The 26,885-nt window shown below is 43.3% G+C and overlaps 1 long non-coding RNA gene across 1 annotated transcript; it reads right to left on the bottom strand.

Moving 5' to 3' along the window:
* Positions 1-16,152: 16,152 nt before the first annotated feature.
* Positions 16,153-26,399, bottom strand: LOC309856950. Its single transcript, XR_014307416.1, has 3 exons — positions 26,304-26,399; positions 24,217-24,339; positions 16,153-16,314 (listed from the first exon to the last, which is right to left on the bottom strand). It is a non-coding gene; the product is annotated as an uncharacterized lncRNA (long non-coding RNA).
* Between the last annotated feature and the right edge of the window lie 486 nt (positions 26,400-26,885).

Raw genomic sequence — 26,885 nt, 5'->3', positions numbered from 1 at the left:
TTAAATCCATGTTTTGCTTTATGATGGAAAAATAAAGGGCCCTTGAGGCTTTCTTTGTAAAGTAATTATTTCTAAAGGGAAAAACTTCAACAACACTGCAGTGACATGATTTGAATATCACACGCACGCTTCCGGCCTGTTTTTCTTTCCCTTTGACATTTTTATAATATAATATGAAAGAAAAATAGGTTTATCAGAATAGTGGAAATAATTAGATTCAGATTATCAAGAGAAATCTGTGGATGACAGTCCTTTTGGACCTGTCAGAAGTGGTAAGAGCCCCCTCTCCCCAGTGATCATCAGGATATGTGTGTAAAAAGTTGGTCTTTCCGTGGTAGGATGTGTGATGTCAGCCTGACCAAGACGGTGATACTTAATGTATTGCCCCACATTCTTTATGGGTGAGACAGAAAGAGAAGGAAGGTATTTTTAGGGTTTGGAGAATTTGGGACCTGACCAACAATCTTTCCTAAATATGTGATAATCCCACATAAACCAGAGTTCTGTGGGTAATAGGAAATTGACCTGTTACCTTTTGTTGTTCAATGGGTAACCGTTCTAGGATACGACAGGTGTCGGCCATGATCAACATTTCCCACAATGATCTCTAAATTCGATGTTCTACTCCCACGTCTGTCTGCAAAGAACTCGTTCTGTCCAAAGATTTCACTCACAAGTTACACCCTCTCTCTCTAAGGCAGTCCTGAACCCAATCCTAACTAGCCAGACTGAGGTGCCCAGAAACTCTGTTCCCCCATCCAACTGGGAATGCAGCTACGAGTGATCTATTTCCTTGAGTCAGCATGGGCAAGAACATGGAGATGTCCCAAGGGCAGAGGTGTGTGGGGATGGTCAAACATGGGCACGGCGTATTTCTGCTTTGAATGCACTGTGGTCTAGACAGCAGATGTAAATGTACAGGCTCAGACGCTCAACACACTTTGTTAAGCAGGAAGGCAAGCTGCGAGGTAGGAAACACAGTGGGAAGACATCAGAGTGGGATTACAGAGATGAGATAGAAGGACTTTTGTTTTTCTTGCTTAAATTTGTTATAAGTAGACAGAAGGAGGGACTTTATTTTTCTTGGGTAAGTTAGTTCTATGCAAGACACTGTTTGGTTTTGGTTTTAAATACAGAAGGATGCTGGGAAGCTGGTTTACAGTGTGGAATGGTATATGGTGTTTTTGAGTAGCCAATGGGTTGCATGCAACAATGAACAGGTTGACTGTGAGTGAATTACAAAGTCAGGATTACAAAAGTGAGCAGGAATCTACACGCTTCTTCTACACAGCATGACTACCACCGACAAAGGATCCAGACTCTCCAAGTACATGATGTGGCCATGAAGCAAATCAGAAACACGTTCATCTTGTGATACCCTGGACCATCACAGCTTGAGTGAGAAAACATCATCATGAGAGAGCCACACGGAGACGGAAATGTCTGACAAAGTTTCAAAGGAAGACACACAACAATTCTCCAGCATGCAATAATACTCTTCTAACAAACTGAAGAAAAAAGAAAACCTGAGCCAAAAAGTCAGTAGATATTAAAAAAAAAAAAAGTAAATTATAGAAACGTAAAATACAATGCCTGAAATAAATGAAGGTATGAGGCTTTGCGAAGACTTTGCCAGACTCACAAAAGTCAAAACATTCGTCATCACCACCCTTGCCAAGTTAAGAAAAGAGAAAGGGCATGCTTGGAGCAGACGGTATACTAAGGAATTCTCAACTACACAAAGGAATGAAGAGCCGCGGAACTCACAACTGGGGGGAACTCAAAACATTTTCCTCACCACTCCAATGTCCTTCGGTGATAATAGACACATCTGAAAGCACGGAGAACAGCGTATTGTGGGATTTGTCACATGCAGAAGTAAAACTTACAGCAGCAATCAAAACAGCGCAGAAATGCGAGATACCATTGTCATCTCTTTGAGGACACGGGAACGGTACGGTACCACCTCAAAAATGTAGGTTTCTTTTCTTTCTTTCTTTCTTCCTTTCTTTCTTTTTCTTTTTCTTTTCTTTTTTTTCTTTTTTTTTTTTTTTAGATTTCATTTAGTTGAGAGAGAGAAAAAATGAGAGCATGAACAGAGTGAGAGGCAGAGGGAGAAGCAGACTCACCGCTGGGCAAGGAGTCCCTGGGATCATGACCTGAGCCAAAGGCACCCCAAAAAAGTAGGTTTGAATTCAACCATGTGAATAATCACATTAAGTGCGAGTGGCCAAAATACCCAACAAAAAAGGCAGATATTAACTGCCTGGGTGGCTCAATTCGTTAAGCATCTGCCTTTGGGATCAAGTCGTACATTATGGGCTCCCTGCTCGATGGGTAGCCTGCTTCTCCCTCTGTCTCCCTCTTGTCTCTCATGAAAAAATAAATAAAATCTTTTTAAAAAGGCAGATACAGGATTAAAAAAAAAAAAAAGCATGACTCAATTATATGCTTCCTTAAAAAACATGTGACATATAAAAGCTCAAATAGACTAACAGAAAGGAAAAGGATAACCCTGATTACATTAATCAAAAGAAATACATAATAGATAAATTAGTATCAAAGTAAGTTTTAGAGCAAAGAATATTAGCAGGGACAGAGAGGGTCATTTCATAGTGACATAAGGGTCCTTTCCTCAACTGGGTATAACAATCCTCAAAATCTATAAACTCACACAGTGTCACAACCCATGACAGGTCCAAAGAAGGACCTGAACAGATTTTAAGGAGAATAGACGAATCCATAGGTATAATGGGGATTTTACTATTCCTCTATCAATAACTGACAGAAGTAGACAGAAGATCAGGAAAGATTTAAAGAAAACAAAATGGCAGGAGGCATACAACGCACCCCCTGAGACCTGGTGTGTCTTCAGAGAGAGGCTGACCCACAGTAGCAGAATCTACATTTCATTCTCAAGAACATCTACCAAGGGAGGTCATAACCATATCCTGAGCCCTAAGTACCCAAGTTGTAAGTAGGGTGTTGTCTGACCATATAGAAGAATTCTGAAATCATGAACAGAAACCTATCTGGAAAAATCCAAAAGCATTTGAGAACAATATCCCAAACAGCCTGTGGGTCAAAGAAATGAGATCAAAAGAGTAGTATTCATTGGGAATGGAGTGCCAACAGGAGCACTGCTTAGGCAAATAGAAGAGATTGATCAAAGCACTTATCAATGGAAATTATATGGCACCAAATCCCCGTATTAGAAAGCAAAAAACCAATGACCTCAGCTTCCAACTTAGAAAGAAGAAATAGAGGAGAAGCGACATATGTTGGAGAGGATGTGGAGAAAGGGGAATCCTCTTGAACTGTTGGTGGGAATGCAAGCTGGTGCAGTCACTGCAGGAAACAATATGGAGGTTCCTCAAAAAGTTAGAAACACGACTACCCTATGATGCAGTCATTGTATTTACCCAAAGACTATGAAAACACCAGTTTGAAAGGATCTATCTAGGTACCCCTGAGTCTACAGCAACCTTACCAACCATAGCCAAATTATGGGAGTAGCCCAAGTGTCTGTTGAGAGATAAATGAATGAATAAAGAAGGTATGTGGCGTGTGTGTGTGTATAAATTCATGAAATACATATGTGTGTGTATGCATACACACCATGCGATATTATTCAGCCATAAAAAAGAATGAAGTCTTACCATTTGTAACCAACATGGTTGGAGCTAGAAAGTATAAGACTAAGTTAACTAAGTCAGAGAAAGACAAATATCATGTGATTCTACTCATACACAGATTTCAAGAAGCGAAATAAAAAGAGAGAGAGGCAGACCAAGAAAGACTTTTTTTTTTTTTTTTTTTTTTTTTTTTTAGTAGTAGGCTCCATGCCCAGCGTGGAGCCCAGTGTAGGGCTTGAACTCATGACCGGGTATCAACACCTGAGCTGAGATCAAGAGTTGGATGCTTAACTGACTGAGCCACCCAGGTGTCCCCAGACTCTTCACTCTAGGGAGCCAACTGATGGTCACCAGAGGGCATATGGAGAGATGGGCTGAACGGTTAACAGGGAGGAAAGAGGGCACTTGTGATGAGCACTGGGTGATGGATGAGAGTGGTGAACCACTATTGCACGCCTGAGTCTTATGTAACACTGCATGTTCATTACACTGGAATCAAAATTTTAACAACTTAATAAGAAATAAAAAAAGAAAGTAAACCAAGGAAAGAAAGAATAAAGACCAAAGTTGAATTCAATAAAATAAAAACAAATCCAATAGAGAGAAAGCAAACCCCCAGCTGGTTCTCAGAGGATAATTAATAAAATTGCTAAACATCTAATAATAGTTACTAAAGACATTAAGACAATAAAGATTACTCATAGAGTGATGATATCCCTAAAAATACTACAGATACTTAAAGAATACTAAAAAAAAAGTTGTGAACCACTTTATGTCCTTATCTGAGAAAATTCAGTCTTTCACCATGAAATATGGTGTTAAGTATGGGTCCATAGACATGGTCTGCCACGTTGAAATAGCACACATCCACATATCGTTGACGTAGAAATGGTATTGGATTCCTTTGGTTATTATTTTTAAATAATTCTGCATTTTTGAAAAGGGGTATTTTTCTGTGGCTCCTTCTTCTCTAGTTGAGCGGTGTGTTGGTCTCTCTTCGAGGTCAGGGTATGTCCAATTGCATTGAATAGATCGTAAACATTCCCTCCTCTCTCAGTTCCTGAAACAACGTGTGTAGAATTAGTATTTTTTTAATCTTTTAAATGACTAGAACAGTTCGCCCAGTGAAGCCACTGAACCTGTTGATTTCTTGGCAGAAAGGCTTTTAAACACAAAATCAATTTATTCAATAAGTATGTGGCTATTACCGTAGCCCGAGTGAACTTTGCGGCTTTCGGGAAATGTGTACATTTAATCTACAGTACAGAATCTTTTCTCTTATACTTGTTTTTAATTTTACTTATCAACCTTTTAATGCCTGCAGATCTGAAGGGATCATACCTCTTTCATTTCAGGTATTGGTAAAATGATTGGAGTTGGGCTAACAGTTTGGTTAAAGGTTTAATATAGGTATCGCTGTCCTCAAATAGCTATCTTTGGTTTCACTAATATGATATGTTCTATGGTTTAATCTTTTTCTGGATCATGGCTTCTGATTTATTACCATTCACCTTCTCCTACTTATGCTTGGTTGATTTTTCTAGATTCTTCAAGTGGAGAATGAAGACATTGACATAAGGTATGATTACCTTAGTAGTAAGTCTCTCCAGTATAAATATTCCTAAAAATAGTTGAGTTGCAACCTACATCTTTTTGTCATAGTGGAACTAAAAATTTATTTTCTAGCTTCACTGAGGTATCATAAGTAGATAAAACTGGGCATGATGAACGTATAGACTGTGATGAGTTTGGACATGAGTTGGTACCTACGTTACCAACCTATGTTGTTGGTAACACTCGTGTTACCACCGACAGTCTAGATCACAAACATACCCACCACCTTCTGATACATCATGCTTTTTTTTTTTTTTTTTATTAAACAATGCTCCAATTTCTCTTCAATTTCCTTACTGATACTCGTATCATTGAGAAGCCCACTGCTTACTTTCCAAATACTTGGAATATTCAGATACGGTCATCCATCGCTCATTTAATCCGATGGTCACCACAGAACATTTAGGATTTAAACCATTTTAAATCTACTGAGACTTGACTGCTGACCCATATAGCCTGTATCTGCATCAACGTCCAGTGCGCACATAAAAAGAATGTAAGAGTCTGATGTCGAATGTTCTATAAATGTCAAAAGTGTTCTTCTGGTCTTCATTCTATGGATTCCCTGTGTCCTTGATTCTTTAAAAAAGGAAGAGATATTTTGAACGGACTACAATTATGAACGTGTTCATTCTTGCTTTCAGATTATTTTTGGCTTTGTGTATTTCGGAGCGGTGCATGATGTCCTGAGCCCTTAGGATGGTTCCGTTCTCTCCAAGTTAGCAACATGCCCGACTTAACCAATGGTCTCTACCTAGTTCATCAGTCCTTGCTCCAGATCCAGCTCATTCTGCCGTAAATCAGGACACTCTAGCCGTCGGTCAGTTGGTATTTCTAGTACATCCCTTCCCCTGTGGATTATTTTAACCTCACTGTATGTTTTAAGTGTTTTTTGTAGGCAGCTTAGCGTTGAACCAGAGGCATTAGGTAATTTCTATTTGATGACTGATGTGCAGGTTTTAAATGTCAACTTTTCTCCATCGTGTCTGTTTTCTCTGTCTCAACTGTTGTTATCTTTTCATTTTCTCCCTTCTTTCAGATCTTTTCTCTCTTCATTATCGGTTAACTTTTTCTTTCTTCAGAATTCTGCGTAGTGTTCATGTTATACCTATATTAGTTATCCCAGCCCCGTGGTGTGTGTGCCTACACCCTGCCTCAAGGAAGAACCTTATGCTCTATTTTCCACCTCTGTGCACATCCCTTTACACTAACGCTATCACAGGCATCACTTCCGCATGCATCACTCCTGCGAGCAGATCCAGATTCCCAATACGCAGAACTGTGCTGCTGCTGGTGGGAAGGCTTCTCCATTCTTACTCTGTCGGTCTAGTACTAATGGCTTCTTCAACCGGGGCGTCCGAACAAGTCTGTATTTCCATTTGATTTTCAAAGGTCTGTTCACTCTGTGAAGAATTCTAGGATGAATGGGATGTTCAGTTCTTGAAAGATGGTCCTCGGCTGTGTCCTGGCTTGCACTGTTTCTGATGAGAAAGGCACGGTCAGTCTTATGTCTGCTCCTCCGTAAGTGAGGGGGGTTTCCAGTGGCTCTCTCTGAAAGCGTCTCGATTACTACCTTATGGTTGTTGGATGATAACGCATCTTGCTTTAATTTCTCTCAGGTTTCTCCCACACCATACTCATTGGACTATTTTTTTTTTAAACAGATGTACAGTCTTCATTAAATTTGGGGAACAAATGGCATGATTTATGGATTTTCCCCCAGGAAATCCAGTGAGAAGCACATCATTCCGTTTGATATTGTGCCAACGTTCAGCGGATCCCTGTTTCCTTTTGCACCAGCCGTCATAATCTGGATATTTCGTTTTGCATACTCTTTAAAATTTTGTTTTTCTTCTGTAATATCCATCTGCTGTGTATTCCTTCTGATAGTGCCCTTATCTGAGAGACGGCATCTTTTGGCTCTAGAAGATTAATTTTGCTTTCACGTTTTCCTTGACCTTCTCTCTGAGGCTGGCACCGTAAGTTGAAGGGGTATATTTATACAGAACAGTTTAATGCCCCGTCTCAGAATTCTATCATCTATGTAACTTCTTGGTGCACTTCTCTTTACTGACGTTTTCTTACTCTCCATGGGTCACATGTTTGCATTCTTTTGCAGGTCAATAAGATCTCCTTAGAGACCAGTCTCTGCAAGTGTCCCTTTTTTCGGGTCAGACTGTGTTTGTATATACTCTTGAGCTTTGCTCTGGAATACTCTTATGAAACTTGGAAAAAAAAAATTTTTTTTCAAGTCTTGCTTTTAAGCGTTGTTGGGAAGAAGTGGAAACGTTAGTCTGAGACCAGACAACAAAAACAGTATTCTTTTGCATGTGCTCTACTCTTCTCTATGATTTTGAATGTGTTAAAATACATACGGCATAATATTTACTGGGCTCACAATTGTTGAGTATAGAGTTGAGAGGTACGGAGTGCCTACTATGCCCACCCCTCCTGATCTTGCTATCTTTACTCATATACTTTCTAATATACCAACTAATCTGGGTATCATATCTACCATGTATTGCCTGCCTCAGGTCACAGAAAGTCACAATCTGCGACGGTGAGAAATCTGAGCTAGACTCAAGCTGGCTTGTGTTTATCTAGAGTCTGGGAGTGTTTCATAATCGTTTTGTGAACTGGTCCTTTCGTTCAATACTTCAAAACCACAATAATGAGCCTTCCACTGGTTTCTTCTTTTAAATACCACTGTTTAATGGTAAGACCTTCCTGAGAGCTGAGAACCACACTTGGGTAACTTTTATGTGACCATCTCCCCTGATCAGTGGAGGGACTGAAATTTTGTGTAAAAGATACTTATCTTTTGGGGCACCTGGGTGAATCAGTGGGTTAAGCCTCTGCCTTCAGCTGAGGTCATAAGCCCAGGATCCTGGGATCAAGTCTGGCATTGGGCTCTCTGCTCAGCAGGGAGTCTGCTTCCCTCTCTCTCTCTGCCTGCCTCTCTGCCTACTTGTGATCTCTGTCTGTCAAATAAATAAATAGAATCTTAAAAAAAAAAAAAAAAAGATTTATCTTTCTACCAACGTGCACCTTCTATTTTTTCTCCATGTATCTATCTTTAAAGTGACATGCATATATATGCTTTATGTTATTTGAAAATTCGATAGTAATTGAATGAATTGGTGAGAATAACTTCACATAGCCTAAAGGAAAGATGCAATAATTGCTTCACAATAACAAAGCTGTAAATGTCACTCGTTCTATTTCCAGACAAGAGATGAAATGGAATCAAAGAAAAAAAAAATGCACGTATACATATATGAATATAGATAACAGCTCATTTTCTCCAAACAAAAAAACAAAACAAGCTGTGTTTCTTTCCTGATTATTAAGATGATTTTGTTACCATGGAACTAGAATATATAGGGCAAATATCCATGTAATTTAAAAACAGTAATGTATTTCAATCAGAGGAATATTTTAACGAATGTGTTTTTCCCAAATAGAATGAAAATCTCTACCTGCAGGAAAAATATTGACCAGCATCAATATTTTTGTTAAATATTAGTTTTGAGTTGTTGCTTTTTTTTTTCACTTTTTTTTTCTTAAGTAGGCTCCATGTGAAGCCCAACATGGGCCTTGAAACAATGAGATCACGACCTGGATGGAAGCCAATAGTAGGGCAGTCAACCGACCGAGCCCCCCAGGCACACCTGGTAAACAGTAGTTTTGACTAAAATAATTTCAGCCCCCCAGGCACACCTGGTAAACAGTAGTTTTGACTAAAATAATTTCATCACCTTATATGAAACCACAGTTTCAGATTTAACAGGAGATAATTTCTAGTACTTTTGTTTTTTTATCATTGAGAACAACATTTTAGTTTATACTCTGTCAAGGTCAATAAAACACATCAACCCAATAAAATAAAATTCCTTCAAAAAGTTAATCAAAATGGATTTATTTTTTCAGATGGTAGTTTGAGTACATTTCCAATGAAAAGTAAAAGAGGAACATGTATCAGAACCACTCAGAGTTCCAAAGACGTGGTTTGACTAATGCTAGCTTATGTCTTTTTTCCCCCAATAGAAGAATATGTACACAAGCCATGTCCCTGAGAATCCCATACATTTCATCTGTATTCTGTTCACCAACGCTACAGGATCTCCTTCCAAAATCTAAAGCCTGTCAAGAAGGTTATGATTGTAGAAAATGGAAAATATTTTCAAAAACGTTCCAAACATGTTACGAAGCACATGTGGGTTCGGGTAACATATAACTTGATCAAAATATGCAATGAAGAGAACCACCTTCCTGGTGCATGCTTCAGCATGGATATAATAAATAGATTTTAAGAATCCACAAAAAGGGGTGCCTGGGTGGCTCAGTGGGTTGAGCCTCTGCCTTTAGCTCAGGTCAGGATCTCAGGGTCCTGGGATCGAGCCCCACATTGGGCTCTCTGCTCTGCAGGGAGCCTGCTTCCCTTTCCTCTCTCTGCCTGCCTCTCTGCCTACTTGTGATCTGTCAAATAAATAAATACAATCTTTAAAACAAACAAACAAACAAACAAACAAAAAACAAAGAATCCATGGGGGGGGGGGCAAAAAACCAAACCAAACCAAAACAAAAACAAAAAGAAATCATCTTAAACTATAGCTAAAAAAATACATTTGCTGAAGACCAAAATGAACAGGAAAGGGTAAACTAATTTTGATTTTACTTGAAGTGAACTGCAGGCTGTCAACAGTAGTCACTTCCATACACCTGCTATCCTTAGGCGCAAATGAAATGTTGCATGGACTTAAAACTAACGACTCGAGCAAACTTTGAGCAAACTATTCTAGGAGATGTCCTTCAGCCCTGGCAGTGACAGTAGTACTGCAGCAGGCGGCTCGATCCCAACCAAGGCTCGTGGAAACTCAAAAATAAAGCAGCATTCAGGACAGAGCTTGGCAAAGGCTGAGCTACAGTACAAACTTTATCCACCTTTCTGCATTTCACAATTGAGGTAATTCAGGCAAAGTAGAAATGGACACTTTTCAGGGCAATTTGGGTAACATTCATTTCTATCAACTGGGTTTATAGGTTTTTCCAAGTTGTACGAAAATCATGTGAACCAAACTGTCATTGAATGATCAATCAGTGTCTTTTCAAGGAGAACCCAGTGACTTTAAAGAACTTGGTGTGGGACGCCTGGGTGGCTCAGTGGGTTAAGCAGCTGCCTTCAGCTCAGGTCATGATCCCAGCGTCCTGGGATCGAGTCCCACATCGGGCTCCTTGCTCCGCAGGGAGCCTGCTTCTCCCTCTGCCTCTGCCTGCCTCTCTGCCTGTGCTCGCTCGCTCTCCCTCTCTCTCTGACAGATAAATAAATAAAATCTTAAAAAAAAAAAAAAAAAAAGAACTTGGTGTGATTCTGAAAAAGGCATCCCGTGGTATGAGCAGAGACTCTTCTAGGGCATGGCACAGAGATAAGCAAGGTAAAGGAAGATTTCAACAGGCACTCCTTTGAAAACAACCACCTCAACCCTGCCCTCCAGCTATCATTCACATGATCTGGGATCCACTGGTGTTTCCTAGCAGGATGTGACTAAGCAGGATCACAGGTCTGCAGAGCAAAGGCTAGGACAAGTCTTAGAGCTCCCGTGAATGAATGACAAAGTCCCCAGACCCTGCCATCATAATGGTACCCAGGCTCAAGGGGCATCACCCTGGATGAGACAGAGAAGAAAGAACAGTACCAGCTAGAGACGTGAATTCGGAAGAGTAACAGGGCAGGCAAGTACTTCTGAGATGCACAGAGGGTGATGCCACAGACCAGAGGAGCTCAACATGGCACCCAAAGAACCATCTCTCCCTAGATCTAGGAGTTCAACGATGTCCCTCTTCCACATCTTAGGGAAAGAAGCAGAGGAAGAAGGCTGAGAGTCAAGATTTCTGTTTGTTTTGTTTTGTTTTGTTGTTCTTTTTAAAGATTTATTTATTTGAGCTAGAGACCAGGGAAGCAGTGAGGGGCAGACAGAGAAGAAGAGGGAGAGAAGTAGATTCCCCACTGAGCATGGAGCTTGATCTCATGACCCTGAGATTATGATCTGAGCCGAAATCAAAAGGCAGATGCTACTGAGCCACCCAGATGCCCCAAGAGTCAAGATTTCTGAGAAATTCTTTCCAATAATGGATTCAAATTATGTCCTTAGACCAAGATTTTAAACCACGTCAAAGACGTGATTGATTTTATTTTCCCACAGGCTGGGACTTGAAGGAAGGGCAGATTTGTTTCAAACTAAATAAATTCCATTTTCTCTACCCATCCAAGTGATAGTGTAAATGAAATCTGAGATTCTACTGTATAGGAGACATAGAATGTATCAAGGCATTCATGAGAAGCAGTGCTGGGATGGCACGGAGGGAATTGGGACTGTATCTTTACTCAAGTGTGACCAGCCCTGGTTAATGAGGAAGGTCACCTCTTCTGAATAAAGCCACAGCATTTGATTTCTCCCTCCAAGCCCAGCTTCAAATGTATGAGAAGTTTATAGAACAACAAACTTCATCTCACAGAACTTTCAGCCCCAGAGGGGATTCATTTGTTAAAGGATCCGCACTGGACAGAGCAGACTAATTAGACTGTTGTTGCTGACACTGATGAAGCACCTGGTGTGGGCATTGAGGAAGCTGACCACTAGAAATAGGAGCAGCATCTAAATAACAGAAGGGGAATCGATTCGATTTACTATAGCACCAAGAACCATAAGATACTTCGGATAAAACCTAACCAAAGAGGTAAAGGATCTGTACTCGAGGAACTACTGAACACTCATGAAAGAAACTGAAGACACAAAAAGATGGAAGACCATTCCACACTCATAGATCGGAAAAATAAATGTTGTTAAAATGTCTATAATGCCTCGAGCCATCTGTACTTTCAATGCCATTCTGATCAAAATTCCACCGGCATTTTTCAAAGAGCTGGAGCAAACAGTCCTAAAATTTGTATGGAACTAGAAGAGACCTCGAATTAGTAAGGAAATGTTGAAAAAGAAAAACAAAACTGGAGGCATCATGTTGCCTGATTTCAAGCTTTACTACAAAGCTGTGATCACCAAGACAGCATGGTACTGGCTTAAACACTGACACGTAGTCCAGTGGAACAGAGTGGAGAGCCCAGATATGGACCCTGAACTCTATGGTCACATAATCTTCAAAAAAGAAGGAAAAAATATACAGTGGAAAAAAGACAGTCTCTTCAGTAAGTGGTGCTGGGAAAACCGGACAGCTATATGTAGAAGAATGAAACTCGACCATTCTCTTATACCATACACAAAGATAAACTCAAAATGGATAAAAGACCTCAACGTGAGACAGGAATCCATCAGAATCCACAGGAGAACATAGGCAGTAACCTCTTCGACATCGGCCACAGCAACTTCTTTCAAGATATGTCTCCAAAGGCAAAGGGAACAAAAGCGAAAATGAACATTTGGGACTTCATCAAGATCAAAAGCTTCTGCACAGCAAAGGAAACAGTCAGCAAAACAAAGAGGCAACCCACGGAATGGGAGAAGATATTTGCAAATGACGGTACAGACAAAGGGCTGATATCCAGGATCTATAAAGAATTCCTGAAACTCAACACCCAAAAAAACAGACAATCACAGGGGCGCCTGGGTGGCTCAGTGGGTTAAGCCGCTGCCTTCGGCTCGGGTAATGATCTCGGGGTCCTGGGATCGAGTCCCGCATTGGGCTCTCTGCTCAGAAGGGAGCCTGCTTCCTCCTCTCTCTCTCTCTGTCTGCCTTTCTGCCCACTTGTGATCTCTGTCAAATAAATAAATAAAATCTTTAAAAAAAAAAAAAAAAAAAAACAGACAATCACATCAAAAAATGGGCAGAAGATATGAACAGACACCTCTCCAAAGAAGACATACAAATGGCTATCAGACACGTGAAAAAATGTTCATCATCACTAGCCATCAGGAAGATTCAAATGAAAACCACATTGAGATACCACCTTACACCAGTTATAATGGACAAAATTAGCAAGACAGGAAACAACATGTATTGGAGAGGATGTGGAGAAAGGGGAACCCTCTTACACTGTTGGTGGGAATGCAAGTTGGTGCAGCCACTTTAGAGAATAGTGTGGCTGTTGCTTAAGAAATTGAAAATAGAGCTTCCCTATGACCCTGCAATTGTACTACTGGGTATTTACCCCAACGATATAGATGTAGTGAAAAGAAGGGCCATCTGTACCCCAATGTTTATAGCAGCAATGGCCACGGTCGCTAAACTGTGGAAAGAACCAAGATGCCCTTTAACGGACGAATGGACAAGGAAGATGGGGTCCATATACACTATGGAGTATGATGCCTCCATCAGAAAGGACGAATACCCAACTTTTGTAGCAACATGGATGGGACTGGAAGAGATTATGCTGAGTGAAATCAGTCAAGCAGAGAGAGTCAATTATCATATGGTTTCAAACAATCTGAGGATTTTGGAGGGGAGGGAGTGGGGGGTTGGAAGGGCCTGGTGGTGGGTATTAAGGAGGACGTGTATTGCATGGAGCACTGGGTGTGGTACATAAACAATGAATTCTGGAACACTGAAAAGAAATGAAATGAAAAAAAAAAAAATAAGAGAGAGAGAGAGATTGGGAGTCTGGCTACTTCAACTACGATGTCATGGTCAACCCAGAGGAATCAGATCTAGCCACAGACAGACCAGAGGCATGAAGACTTCTGGACCTCTTCCTCTCCTGGAAGCCTGAACCCTGTGTTTAGGGGGACACATGTAATTTCATAGTTAGAGAACCTGCAGGGTGTGGACATGTGTGACGGTAACTTGAAGGACAGGGAAAAACCCATCACAAGTTCAAGAATCATTTTAGTCCGAGACAGAGAGTTGTAAATGTCAGGAAACAGGTACCGTTAACCTGAATGACTATGCGTTTTACTGACAGGAAGAGAAGATGTCAAAGATCTTTATGCTGGAGGAGAACAGCTTTGTGTCTGGCTACTGGTTTTCCTCCCAATTTTTTTTTTGATGCTCGCTGTGCCTGTAACTGTGTGCGAGAGTCTGTCTGCTTCTCCTAATTGAATGTCTGAGTCTCTTCATTTATTGAGATAAAAGTACCAACAGTGAAATGCAGAAAGGAAGTGTGTGCTTTAATATTCTGATCATCCCATGATTCTAGCACTTTATACCAGAGGTTGACTCTGTCCATCACTGGGAAGAATGTTCATGCTCTTTCCACGATGGAAAACCATCATTCTGTTTTGTATCACCACGCTTTCTCCGGCTCGCTGTTCAGCACATAAATGTGCACTTCTTCCATGCTGGTTGGTTTCTTTGAACCCCACATCTGTAGGAGTGACCCGTCCTGTTCATACGTAGGGGAGTCCCTGATGTTTCTTTTTCTACTACGCAGAATCCCACTGTGTGAATACACCGCCCTTTGCTTATCTGTTCTCCTGGTGAGTTTTCTTGAGTTTATTTAATTGCTCTCGTGCATCTAAGTTGATTCCAGAGCTTTGTGTCTTTATTCGGGGAACAGAATTAGAGATAAACACCGATGGTTTCTCTCTATGAAACCTACTGTGTATTTCGGGACAAAACATAGCTGGTAATGAGGTCTTACTCTTTTTGTCTATTACTAGATTGGATTTGTAAAGCTGATACTTGACTCAAGGAAGTTCTCCATAGGAACATCCTCCTCTGATTATGTAAAGAGAAGGACCCTTTTAATTATAAACACCAGAGTACAGGTTAAACATAGTTTTAAAACAACAGAAAAGAAAAAGCGTATGAGACAGGTATTAAACACAAAGCATGTGATTTAGTTATTAACCTGGTCGTCCTCCCAATGGGAGTTAGTCTAACTGTCTCTATCCCAAGCACTTTCTATCTTCTAGGTAGAAGTTCTTCAGGGCTAGCAGAGGACACAAAGAGCAGGAACCTTCTCTTAAAGCCTGGATCCATGATGCCTTTTAGAGTGTACAGCTCTACGCCTTCAATACCACTCCCTGGGATTCCTTTCCCCACCACGGACAAGTCTGTTCCATCATGGAGGTCAATGCCGCCATTTTGGTTGGCCATTCCGCAGTTATCTCTAAGCACAAGCTGAGGATATACTGAGAGTCTATCCCCAGCGCAAGCACCCAGACGTGGGCTTATCAGGTTTACAGTTTACTTTTCCACTTGAAAATTTTGTCTGAATACATTTTCCGTGGCTCCATGCCATCTCAAACCATACTGGGTTTGCTTCTCCACCACGCCCCATTTTTGGAAACACCTTTGGAAAGATCTCAGCAGGCCTGACATACAGGCCACCCACCACTTTACATCCACCAGTAAATCACAGACCTGGGAAGAATCTGTTAATTCTGTCATTCTTTATATTTATCGAGAATACTGCCCAGCATGCTTCTCACACACGTGGTGACTCTTACGTGGTGAGAGGAAGAACCGTCAGGTTCTGTTGAACGTGAAAATATTCATTTTGGCCATATTAGGGCAAGAATTCGACAGGTCATGAACACGTAGTCTTCCTACCTGTGTCTCCTTGCGTGTCACATGCCAACAGAATGACCCCTGAAGCAAGTCAACTACTATGATTCTGCCGAGCAGATCTGAGAAGAGAGACTCCAAGAATATAGAATCCAGCTCTAGTGGTAATTGGGTCATACATAGTGTGTGCAGAAGGAAACACACTTCCAAAGTCAAGAGAGAAGGCAAAGGTGAGCTTTGGTGGGACGTACAGTGTTGTTGGTATCCCGTCTTCTATGTTGGGTGCACTGTTTTATTTTGTGGGACTTCAATGTTGTACAGAGTGGAGGTGGGTGACAGAGCCTGACCGTAAGGAAGCCCAGGCTGGTGGCTCTCTTCAGCACGTCCAGCATGCCAATCAAATGAACGCCTGCAAGTTTCCCAACCCTGCAGCCCTGGGGCACCCGCAGGGCTCGGCCAGTGGAGCGTCCAACTCTTGGTTTCAGCTCAGGTCCTGATCTCAGGGTGGTGAGATCGAACGCCGTGTTGGGGCCCGTGCTCAGCACAGAGTGTTCCAGAGACTGGGTCTCCCTCTCCCTCTGGCCCTCCTGCTCATGCGCTATCTCTAGAACAAGTGAAAAAATCTTAATTTGTAAAATCTTAATTCATAAAATCTAATTAATTAATTAAAGCGTAGAGCCTTTAATAGTATTCCTTATCAGTAAAGGCTGTGAAGGTCACGTTCAGAACATGGGTTCATGCTGTACAAACACATTTACTTCTTAATTTATTCACGCACAGTGGGAGAGGGAGAAGTAGGCTCCACGGCGAGCAAGGACCTCAACGTGGGCCTCGATCCCAGGACCCTGGGATCCTGACTGGGTCAGATGCTTCCCCCACGGAACCCCGAGGTGTCGCCAATTATATGCATTTTAAACAGCAATACTCTTCCTAAAGTCCCTAAAGTCACAATGGCTCATCGCGTTAAAAACCTCCAGGGTCACCAGTAACGACCGACGGTATTTCAGGATTCATTCACTGGGCTCTAGGTCTCCGTCGTGTTTCAAGACAGTCATTGTCTTCCCTCTTTTTCTTTATGGGGAAGAAAAAAAAAATGGAAACTACATGCAGACGCTTCAACTGGCTCCAAGAGAATTAACAAATGTGAATTAAGAGGAGAAAGACATTGTAGGGAACCGTTCAGTTGGCACAGAGGGCAGTTCCCGTCTCCTGCAACAACACTGGACAGGACAGGTCTCATGCGGTGAGCCACTCTGTGCAACATGGGAACGGGAATGGGAATCATAGGAGGAAGGAGGAGGAACGACCTCGGGAGGAGGAGGAGGTACGGAGTTCTGGTTCTAGGTTCAAGTCAGGAGGAATGTCAAGAGCCTGGAATCGATTCGGCCGGCTCTCAGCTCTCACGGGAAATGGGTGTCTTATAGTCAGGGAGGAGAGAGGCCAGGACGTCCGAATCCAACGGCGGCGGTCACACCGTCCAGCCCTTAAAGTTCACGTGGGTCATGACATGCACGGGAGTGAGAAACACGGCACTGAGGAAAGGTCCGGCACAATCCCGACTCGGGGCTCCCAACTCCAGCGGCAGAAGGAACGAGCTTGCATCCCCTCAATGTCCCACATCCCTGCGCTTCCGAATGCCCCGCACCCAGTGCAACCGGGGTCCCGGACAGTAGGCGTCGTCCTGCCATGCTTTAGAACGGACAAGTGTTTGCAGATTTCGGGATTCTCAGACCGTCCTGCCATCTGGCGGGGGCGGGGGGGGACGCTTCTCAGACTGTGCTGATAAAGAAGTCAGATGAAACAGAACACAACGGGCACCCCCCAACCCTAAAAACACAACAAACACATAAAGGACCCGAAAGGAATCAGTCCATGGTCAGGATTCAGTAAAAACACCAGCAGAAAAGCCTTCGAGGCGACCTTCAAGCTCCCATCTTCTTAATGTTCATTGACAGCAGTAATTCGAGACATCAACGATGTACCCGAAAATATTTTCTAATGATGTATTTTTTTTGAACCACGTCATTTCAGAAAGATGGAAACAAAGACCATTTTCAAGTTGAGACAACGTTCCGACGCCCAGGATGGAAAATCCGACGACTGCAACCTGTCAAGGTCGTCGGAAGAAAGGAGACGGGTCAGCAACAAGATGTTAATGTCATGATACGGACGTGTTTAAAAATGTGTATAAAAGTTTGCATTAAAAACAAAAGGCATCTGCAGCCCGGCGTAGGGCTCCCAGCTCAGCAGCGAGCCCGCTTCCCGCCTTTCTCTCTGCCCCTTCTCCCTGATCATGCTCTCTCGCTCCCTCTCTCTCAAACAAATAAAATCTTTTAAGCAAAAAACATTTCCGAGAATGAGTCCGTGACCTCGCGAATTCAAGACAGAGACTGCACCCGCGATGTAGAAAAGGTTAATAATCAAACAAAAGCTTTGTCCTCGGGAATGCAAATGCGCAGCCAAAGGCTCCACAAACAAAACAGAACGATCCATTATTGTTGTTTTGTTATTTTTCTTGAGATTTTTATTTTTTTAATTTATTGGTCACAGAGAGCACAGGAGCAGGGGGCGCAGAAGGCAGAGGGAGAGGGAGAGGGAGAAGTAGGCTTCTCACTGCAGGACTCGATCCCAGGACCTTGGAGTCATGACCTGAGCTGAAGGCAGAGGCTTAACCCACTGAGCCACCCAGATGCCCCTGCATTTTTTTTTTAAGCACGAAATGCAAATATAAATTGCCGTTACGGAGCCAAAATCCATGAAATCGAGGTGCTTCCATTTTTAGCTTCGTCCGTAGGCAAAGATTCAGTTTTCCGCTGCAGTGTTTTGTACAAGTTCTTACCTTCTCTGTGTCCATTTTGTACTCGTGGGGAGGAGCAGGTTAATGAGGCCATGTTTAGGGCATAAATAATAAGTAAATTTGGAATAAAACCTGCTCATCTAGGGGCTTCTGGGGGGGCTCAGTCGGTGAAGCATGTGCCTTTGGCTCAGGTCATGATCTCAGGGTCCCGAGATCGAGTCCACAGTGCCCCGTCCAGCGGGCTTCGGGCTCAGCGGAGAGCCTGCTTCTCCCTCTCCTGCTGTCCCTCCCCGTGACTTATGCATTTTTTCTGTCAAATAAATAAATAAAATTAAAAACAAAAAAGTTAACCTCATTCTTTGTGTGCCGTCGTATTCAAGAACCTGGAACTCGGTACGGATTTGTTCACAACGTAAATGCAAGTCGGGGGCAAATATTTTTTTAAGATCTTATAAGCACTTTCCCTGCCCCTGATGTCTTGGCCGCGTTCTCGGGTCTGGACTGTTGGACACATATTGGTATTAGCCTAGCGACCCAGTTTTATTTTGTTAGAATGGCCGAATCCTCGCAGCGTGAAGGTTTCCATACCTGCAACAGATTGAAAATGCGTAATTTCACAAAGAAACGGTGCGTGTGAATTTCCCAAAAGTTATGACTTCCACTAGCTTCCAACAGCGGACTGTGCAGGATATGGATGTGTGAGTGTATACATCACACATGTGTGCAAATGTACTCGCATAAACCCGTTCCGTGCACGTACGAATGCCTGCCTACGTGAGTGCAGAAAATACGGTGAATGCAGGAGATAAAGTAACTAAAGAGAAATACTGTATTGCACAATACTATAAATTATTATATTATATATATTAATATGTATGTATACGATACTGTAAAGATATTATTCATAATATAAATACATATATACACATTATGCATATATATACAATGTTACAAAATATATGTCTGTCAGGAGTGCCTGGAGGGCTTAGTCAGTACAGCATGGGAGTCTTGACCTCAGATTTGCAAATTTGAGCCCCAACCTGGATGTAGAGATTACTTAAAAATAAAAAAAACTTTTAAGGAGTGCCTGGGTGGCTCAGTCTGTTAAAGCCTGTGGCTTTGGCTCAGGTCAGGATCTCAGGGTCCTGGGATCAAGCCCCGCATCGGGCTCTCTGCTCCGTGGGGAGCCTGCTTCTCCTTCTGCGTCTGCCTCTGCTCCTCCCCACACTCATGCTCTCTCTCTGATAAATAAAATCTTTAAACAGGTATTTCCATATCGACACCGGGAAATCGGCAATATGCACGTAGAAGACTCATCATTAGTATCTTTACAAACGCCACACAGGTACTATCACCTGCCTCACTGGTTCCTCTGTAAATCCAGACCTGTGGTCTCAAGACAATGACGCCAGGCGTTCTGTCCCTCGCTTGATTCCAAAGGTTGATGGTGAGGACTGGTGCCTGGACTGCAGACCCCCACCAGGCAGCTCCACACAGGAGGAGAGAACGTTTGGGGGCGGTGACATAATATTTCGGCCCATAACCTATAAGGACTTCCCCTCTTGAACCACCGCGGATGGGGGCGGGGGTTGGGAGCAGACCACAAAGGATCGACTCTATATTCAGAATTACATTAATGTGTCTACTTTACATGGCACATTGTTCATTCGACACATTTCTACGTGACCTGGAATCAGTCTGGCCCAGGGCACCCTGAGAACGTCCCCCATCACCAGGGATAACTAGTTCGACACCAAAGACCGGTCCGTTTACCAACTTTCGTGTAAACAAGGAGTCACATTAGTATCGAAAACCTGTAACACTTGCATGTTTACGATTCTCTCTACCTAGATTTACGACTCCATCGCACCCACCCGGACAAAGAAATCTATGGTCACTTAAAAGGATTGCAGTAAAAGCTCACGGTCACTCAGGTGTCAACGACTTCTTGACACATGTGCGTTGACATTTTAAGAATCACAAATTTCACTTCAATGAGTCTTTAATGCTACGGGCCGCTGTATTGCCCCAAAACTGAATTACAAGGTAACTTTATAGTTTCTCGTTACTTCGTCATTGGAAAAATGTATTAAATTCGCACTGTGTTTTAAAAATTAAAGTTTGATTAGATAATATAACCCAATTTCCCAGCAAATAAGAGCTAATTGCCTTAAGGAATTATCCCAATATGTGAAACGCCGTTGGATTTCAGGATGCCACCTTTTATCGACATTAAGGTTTCTACTTTATAGACGTCGGCAATGCCGAATTTATATTGTAGGAATTAAGCACGGGCTTGCATGTACGTCTCTTCTAGTCACTCAACACGAGGACAGCCCTAGGCCACCAAAAGGAGGTCGCGGTAATTTTTACAGGTGAATTAAGGGAACGTTCTTCCGACACACGTATTGTGAGCATCCGTGGAGGAGATCGAGTTTCCAAAAGGGAACTACGTCGTTTTCGGTTCCAGAGCTCCAGAGTGGAACGGAACGGTGTCGTGAAAAAGAAATCAGAATGGAAAGGTCTAGGATGATTGTTAACTTGCGTGTCTCTGTCACACATCTTGCATCGTTCATACAAATAACGATCGGTCCTTCGCAATATATCATGGTGAGAATACGTCGGCAAGCACATGAGACTTTAGTCATATTTATGGAGAAAGAGCTCCACATCGAACCTTGCTCCCTCCCGAGTTTCAAACAGGAGGCCATCCTGCACAGAGCGTGCAAAAAAAAAGGAAAAAATCTGGAAAATCATGCACTCTGCGGAAAAACCCAGAAAGAGGTTTCAGAAGAAATAATTCACTGCTTTGAAAATAAGCATGTTTCATGGGGTTTCGGCGGGTTCTGCTGAAATTCTTTCCTGACCCTCACCCCTACCCAGAAATTTCAGGGAAGTAAGGAAATGATATCATAAGATCTCGGGAGTTATGGGGTTTGCATCAGGCACGCCTGTTGTGCAGATGATTTATCAGAATTTAACACAGAGAGAGAAGCCTATCTCTGAGATTTCGTTCGCCGGCATTGCCTCCAAGGAAATTCGCTTTTTCCGATGACTTACCCTAAGACAGGGTCTGCTCCCACGTTCTGAAACACTGGCCTGTGTTATGTAACCGTTTTTGGTTTTCTCTGCGATTTGTAGATACTTCTCCTTGGACTCCCACATAAGATGGTCTTTCTCTGGCCACCTCTCAAAGCTCCCTGTTCTTCATAGACGCTAAGGGGTCCCCAGTCCGGTCATACCCAAACCCAACCTCACCGGAAAGGGGCGTTCTGTCATTTCAAGTCTCACCCAGACACTGGGGCCTTTTCTTTGTAGGAACCGCACAACCACACACCACGTAACGTTCTCCTTGAACCGAGTCTTGCATATCGCACAGATTTGCATCTTGTAGAGCGAGACCGCTGGAAGTTGGGTCTCACAATTTCTCTCTTCTTCATAAGAGTTTCTACCGCACTGATGTTTATTTTTATATGTGACCGGTTGCATTGGTTTTGTCTCCCTTTTGTTCTTTGAAAGCATTTCTCTGGACCCTCCTCCTTTTGATCATCTTAATGTCGAGAGTTTCATGGTCCTGATTCATTGCTTTATTTTTTCTCCCTTTTTCCTCCTTTAATTTTATTGGCTTTGCTAACACATTGAGTGTCTTGGGGCTCACTCAGAAGTCTATGCACTTTGCACCTTCGATTCACTGAGGGGAAAAAGAAAACACCCTCCCCTTATAAAGAATAAAGAAATTAGATTTTCATCACGTGAAACTCTCATTTTAAATGTTTTTCACATAATTATTTGCATAATGGTATTTCTCTTTGGCGATAAAAAAATTCCTTACTATAAAGACATGTCTTATCAAGATCTGGTTTTTGTGGACTTTTATCCTTTTACAATCTTGATGTTTACTGACTGTGATATTAGCGCATTACTGCAATAAAAAAATATAGTGAAGTTAAGGTTAGTGTTTTATTTAAATTTATTAATAATTAACTATTATATTAATATTATTAATTAATAATTTAAAGGGAAATCAGTCCAGATTATTTGGGTTCTCAGGAAAAAAACTAAGGCACAATTTGCATAAATGAGAAGGTTACATGAATATTTGACATTAGGAACAGATGAAAGCCAAGAACCATTTATAAAACAGACTTAATAAATACCTGATTTTTACAAGAAGGATCTAGATTAAAGTTATTACACCAAATATATTTTCTCTGTAACACCTACCCAATATTTTAAAATGTAAAGAAAATGTTGATGTCTAATTTTGAGTTGATTCTTATCAACTATGAAGCAAGTATATGAAATAAACTCTTATGTAAACTGTATTTCTATGTGACTTGTGGGTTCAGTCCAAGAAACAAACAGCCTGGGGCACCTGGGTGGCTCAGTGGGTTAAAACCTGTGCCTTTGGCTCAGGTTGTGATCTCAGGGTCCTGGGATCGAGCCCCGCATCGGGCTCTCTGCTCAGTGGGGAAACTGCTTCCTCCTCTCTCTCTGCCTGCCTCTCTGCCTACTTGTGATCTCTGTCTGTCAAATAAATAAATAAAATCTTTAAAAAATAATAAAAATAAAATAAAAATTAAAAAAAGAAACAGACACCCTACACACAAATACGTCACATATGGAAAGAAGCAAAAACCTTAAAGGATAAGCAGTACCAGGTTTTCCCTAGCCACCGGAATTTCTCTTGTTCAATATATAAACCTAACCAAAGTTTTAAGAAAACCTAATTCATTAACGATTTTCAAAATGATTCCAAATACAGCATTTACCCCCAAATATTTCAGGGTAATGAGTAGAACTCCCTTTTGCCCAATTCCAACAAAACCGAGGGGGACTCCCTGGGAGAGAAAGCAGCAGGTCTGCGTTAGAAACAGATGCACTGCGGGGGGACCCCGGGGGGCTCAGGTATACAAACACTTTTGACTTCGGCTCCTCTCATGATCTCAGGGTCGTGAGACCGAGCCCCACGTTGGGTTCTGGACTCAAAGGGCAGCTTGCTCCGGATTTTCTGTCCTTCTCTCTCTGTGTCACCCAGTACCCAACCCACAGGTCATGCACCTTTGTAAAATAAATAAGTCTTACGAACACAGATGCATTGGTATCTCTGATTACTGCTGATCAGCTAAAGAAAGGACACACTATTTGGCACCACCTGAGGTCCCTTTAGGGGGAAGCTGCCAGGTCACTCTCTTCTGCCCAAGGGCATTGTTCACGAAAGCTCGGGTTTTCGGGGGTTTATGTAAAGGGCTTCACGGATTGTGAGGAGTAGACGCTGGTTGAACCCACCAATCCGCTACCTTGAGAAGCCACTTAATCCTACTGCTGAAACACGGCTAATAAACCAAAGCCATTTCTTACGACCACCACGCCTACCACCGCAGAGACGCCGGTTGGAATCACATACAGAAACACACGTGGTCGAGAATCAGGTTCCCAGCCCAGAGCCAACACAGTCCGCCGTTGGAGCATGAAGACAGACAATGAGCCAGAGAAGGGGACCACACGGTCAAGGAAAGTCAACGCTTCCCTGTGTCCTTAGCCTGAAAAGCAGCCACGACCAATCCTCTTTCACACCGTCCTCATGAGCCCACAGCTGTGCTTTCGGGTCAGAAACCATTTGAAAGTTTGGGGTAGGCTCTCATCCTGCCCAGGATCAAGGTTCCCTCTGCACACAGGGTGTGTTATGGTGGCATTTCATACACTTACCCCGGGCACCGTGTCGCCACTGTTGTGCCGTCGGACGTCATAATACTCCCATGACTTCGACACTCGTGACCTCAGCCTGGACCACGTGCCAGGGCTCCGGGGTCAAACGGGCCACGGTCCCACCTGTATGGGAAGAGAAAACGTGGGGTGAAGGAAACATGGCGTGCCTGGTGAAAATCACAGGCTGGTAGGACTGGTGAGGCGTTCAGGACGTCCTGTGGAAGGAGGAGGGAGAGATCTGGTGGTGAGGACGGCATCGGTGGGAATAAATAGGCTACTCTGGGGTTGTTTGTCATAGTTTCAGACAAAGGAATGCTACTTGGACAATATGGGAGTCGTGCATCTTGGGATAAGGAGAGAGAATCGGACGGTATTTGGATGGTCGACCCAACCGTGATGAGCGCAGAAGTGCAGAAACTTTGTTTGTTTGTTTGTTTGCTTTTGGTTTTGTTTTTGCTTTTTAATTTGGCAGAGAGCACAAGCAGGGGGAGCAGCAGGCAGACCCACAGGGAGGAGGAAACTCGTCCCAACACGGGACTCATCCCAGGACCCTGAGATCACGACCCGCACCGGAGTCAGATGCTTCTGCAATGGAGCCCCCCCGCCCCCCGCAAGCTGCCCCACGGACCGCGAAGTCCTGTTTTGACTCAGGGGACGTGGAGGGCAACAGGGCCACCCTGTGGGACGCAGAAGCCTAGAAAGGACCAGGGTGGGGCTGGATACGTTTTATTCCGGAAGTCTGTTCGAGGGCCAACTAAGACAGGGGATGATTGAATTCCGTGTCTTAGGGATCGTGCTGCCTGTCCCCTATCCTGTTCCTGCCCTAAGGTAGCATCTTGGGAGTTTTAGGGAAAGTAGCATTACGGTAAGGATTTTCTCGACTACCACGGGACGTTGTCATTGGTCCGTCCCTTAGAAAATGCGAGAGTTGAGGGACAACTGGGTGGCTTGGTCAGTAAAGCCTCTGTCTTTGGCTCGGTCCTGATTCCAGAGTCCTGGGATCGAGTGCCACGTCCAGCTCTCTGCTCAGCGGGAAGTCTGCGTCTGCTTCTCCTTCTGGCCCTGCCCAACATTTGTGAGCTCTCTGTCCAATAAATAAATGTTCAAAAAAAAAAAAAAAAAAAAAGAAATGGGAGAATTGTGTCCTTCCTCATTTGGCTTTGGGGCTTAGGTCCGTCCCGGAGCGCACCTGTGGTGGGAGTTTCCTTGTGTCCTGATTTTTACGCTTAGGGGTCTCAGAAACGACGTTAAGGAACGTAAACGGGGCTTTCCTCGTCCAACTCACTCTCGGTCTTTTAAACACGGAACTGTCCCAGCCTTCAAGAGAAATTTATAGCCTTTTTTGGAGTGTGAATGATTTTTTTCAATCATGTTTCCTTAACTCCGCAGATAAGAATAAAGAAGCCCTTTTCAAGGTAAATCCTAAAGCTCATCTGTTACGGCACGTAATCGCACGAAATTAAAATGTTCTCTTCCTTTTGTTTTTTTTTTATTTGGAACTAGCCAGGCTTTTTGAATTATTCTCCACATCAACTATTTTAGGATCGCATTGACTGCCTCTCCGGCCCGGCTATCCTGGCTGCAGGCAGACATCAAGTTTTGCTCCGGGCCTTTCGCAGGGAACCTTCTCCCTTTGTCACATTTTTCCTGGGAAACATGAGCAAATGAAACTTTAGTGCTCGGCGATTAAGGTGACCTTAACGATGATCACAGCATAAAACTTCCCACCTGACTCGGTGGAGTTCTGAGTTCACCTTCACCAACCCTGAAATTGCATGCCTGCACCCGAAATCATTCTTTTTTTTTTTTTTTTGCAAAAATTAAAAAAAAAAAAAGATAAAATATTGGGCGCCTGGGTGGCTCAGTGGGTTAAGCCTCTGCCTTCAGCTCAGGTCTTGAGCTCAGGGTCCTGGGATCGAGACCCGCACGGGGCTCTCTGCTCAGCGGTTAGCATGCTTTCCCCCTCCCCAGCTTACTTGTGATCTGTCAAGTAAATAAATAAAATCTAAAATATATATATATATTTTAGAATATATATATATATTTCTATATATATATATATAGAAAAAGCACTCGCTGCCTTTTACCTTCTAGCATGGAGGAGCACAGAGGCAGCATTGCAGCCTTCGGGTACCTCGCTTTCGTGAAGCAGCAGCACATAGGGTACTATTTAGGAGGCGACCCCAAGGCTCATTCCTGCAGCAAATGTGCCCTTTGGGGAGCAGCAGTCATAAAGCAAAGGGTGCACTGCGGGACTGGACGCTCAGGGCAGAAGTGAGGGGAGGCTGTCCTTCACAGAGCTGCCCGCAGGTACAGGCGGTGCAGCTCAGCAGGACGGGCAAGCTGGGGCGCAGGGTTCTCAGATGCCCCGAGGTCAGCAGAGCATGCATGGAGGCTGTTCCCGCGAGGGAAGGTTCCAGAAGCAGGGGTAAAGGTGCGGGTTCACCCCTGGCCGCTGCAGGTCCCAGCGGCTGCAACCCGGGCTTCTGGCAGGGGCAGGTGGTGCCTCCCAGCAGCAGAGGCGAGCTGGGGCGCAGGCTTCTGAGGGGTCCCCAGGCTGGCAGAGCTGACTAGCCGCGTGCATGGAGGCTGCTCCCGCGCGGGAAGGTTCCAGAAGCAGGGGTGAAGGTGTGGGTTCACCCCTGGCCACGGCAGGTCCCAGCGGCTGC

This window comes from Mustela nivalis (assembly GCF_964662115.1).
Source record: "Mustela nivalis genome assembly, chromosome: Y".
In the NCBI taxonomy this organism is placed as follows: domain Eukaryota; kingdom Metazoa; phylum Chordata; class Mammalia; order Carnivora; family Mustelidae; genus Mustela; species Mustela nivalis.
The sequence above is the reverse complement of the archived record's forward strand: the minus strand, read 5'-3'. Positions and strand labels throughout refer to the sequence as shown.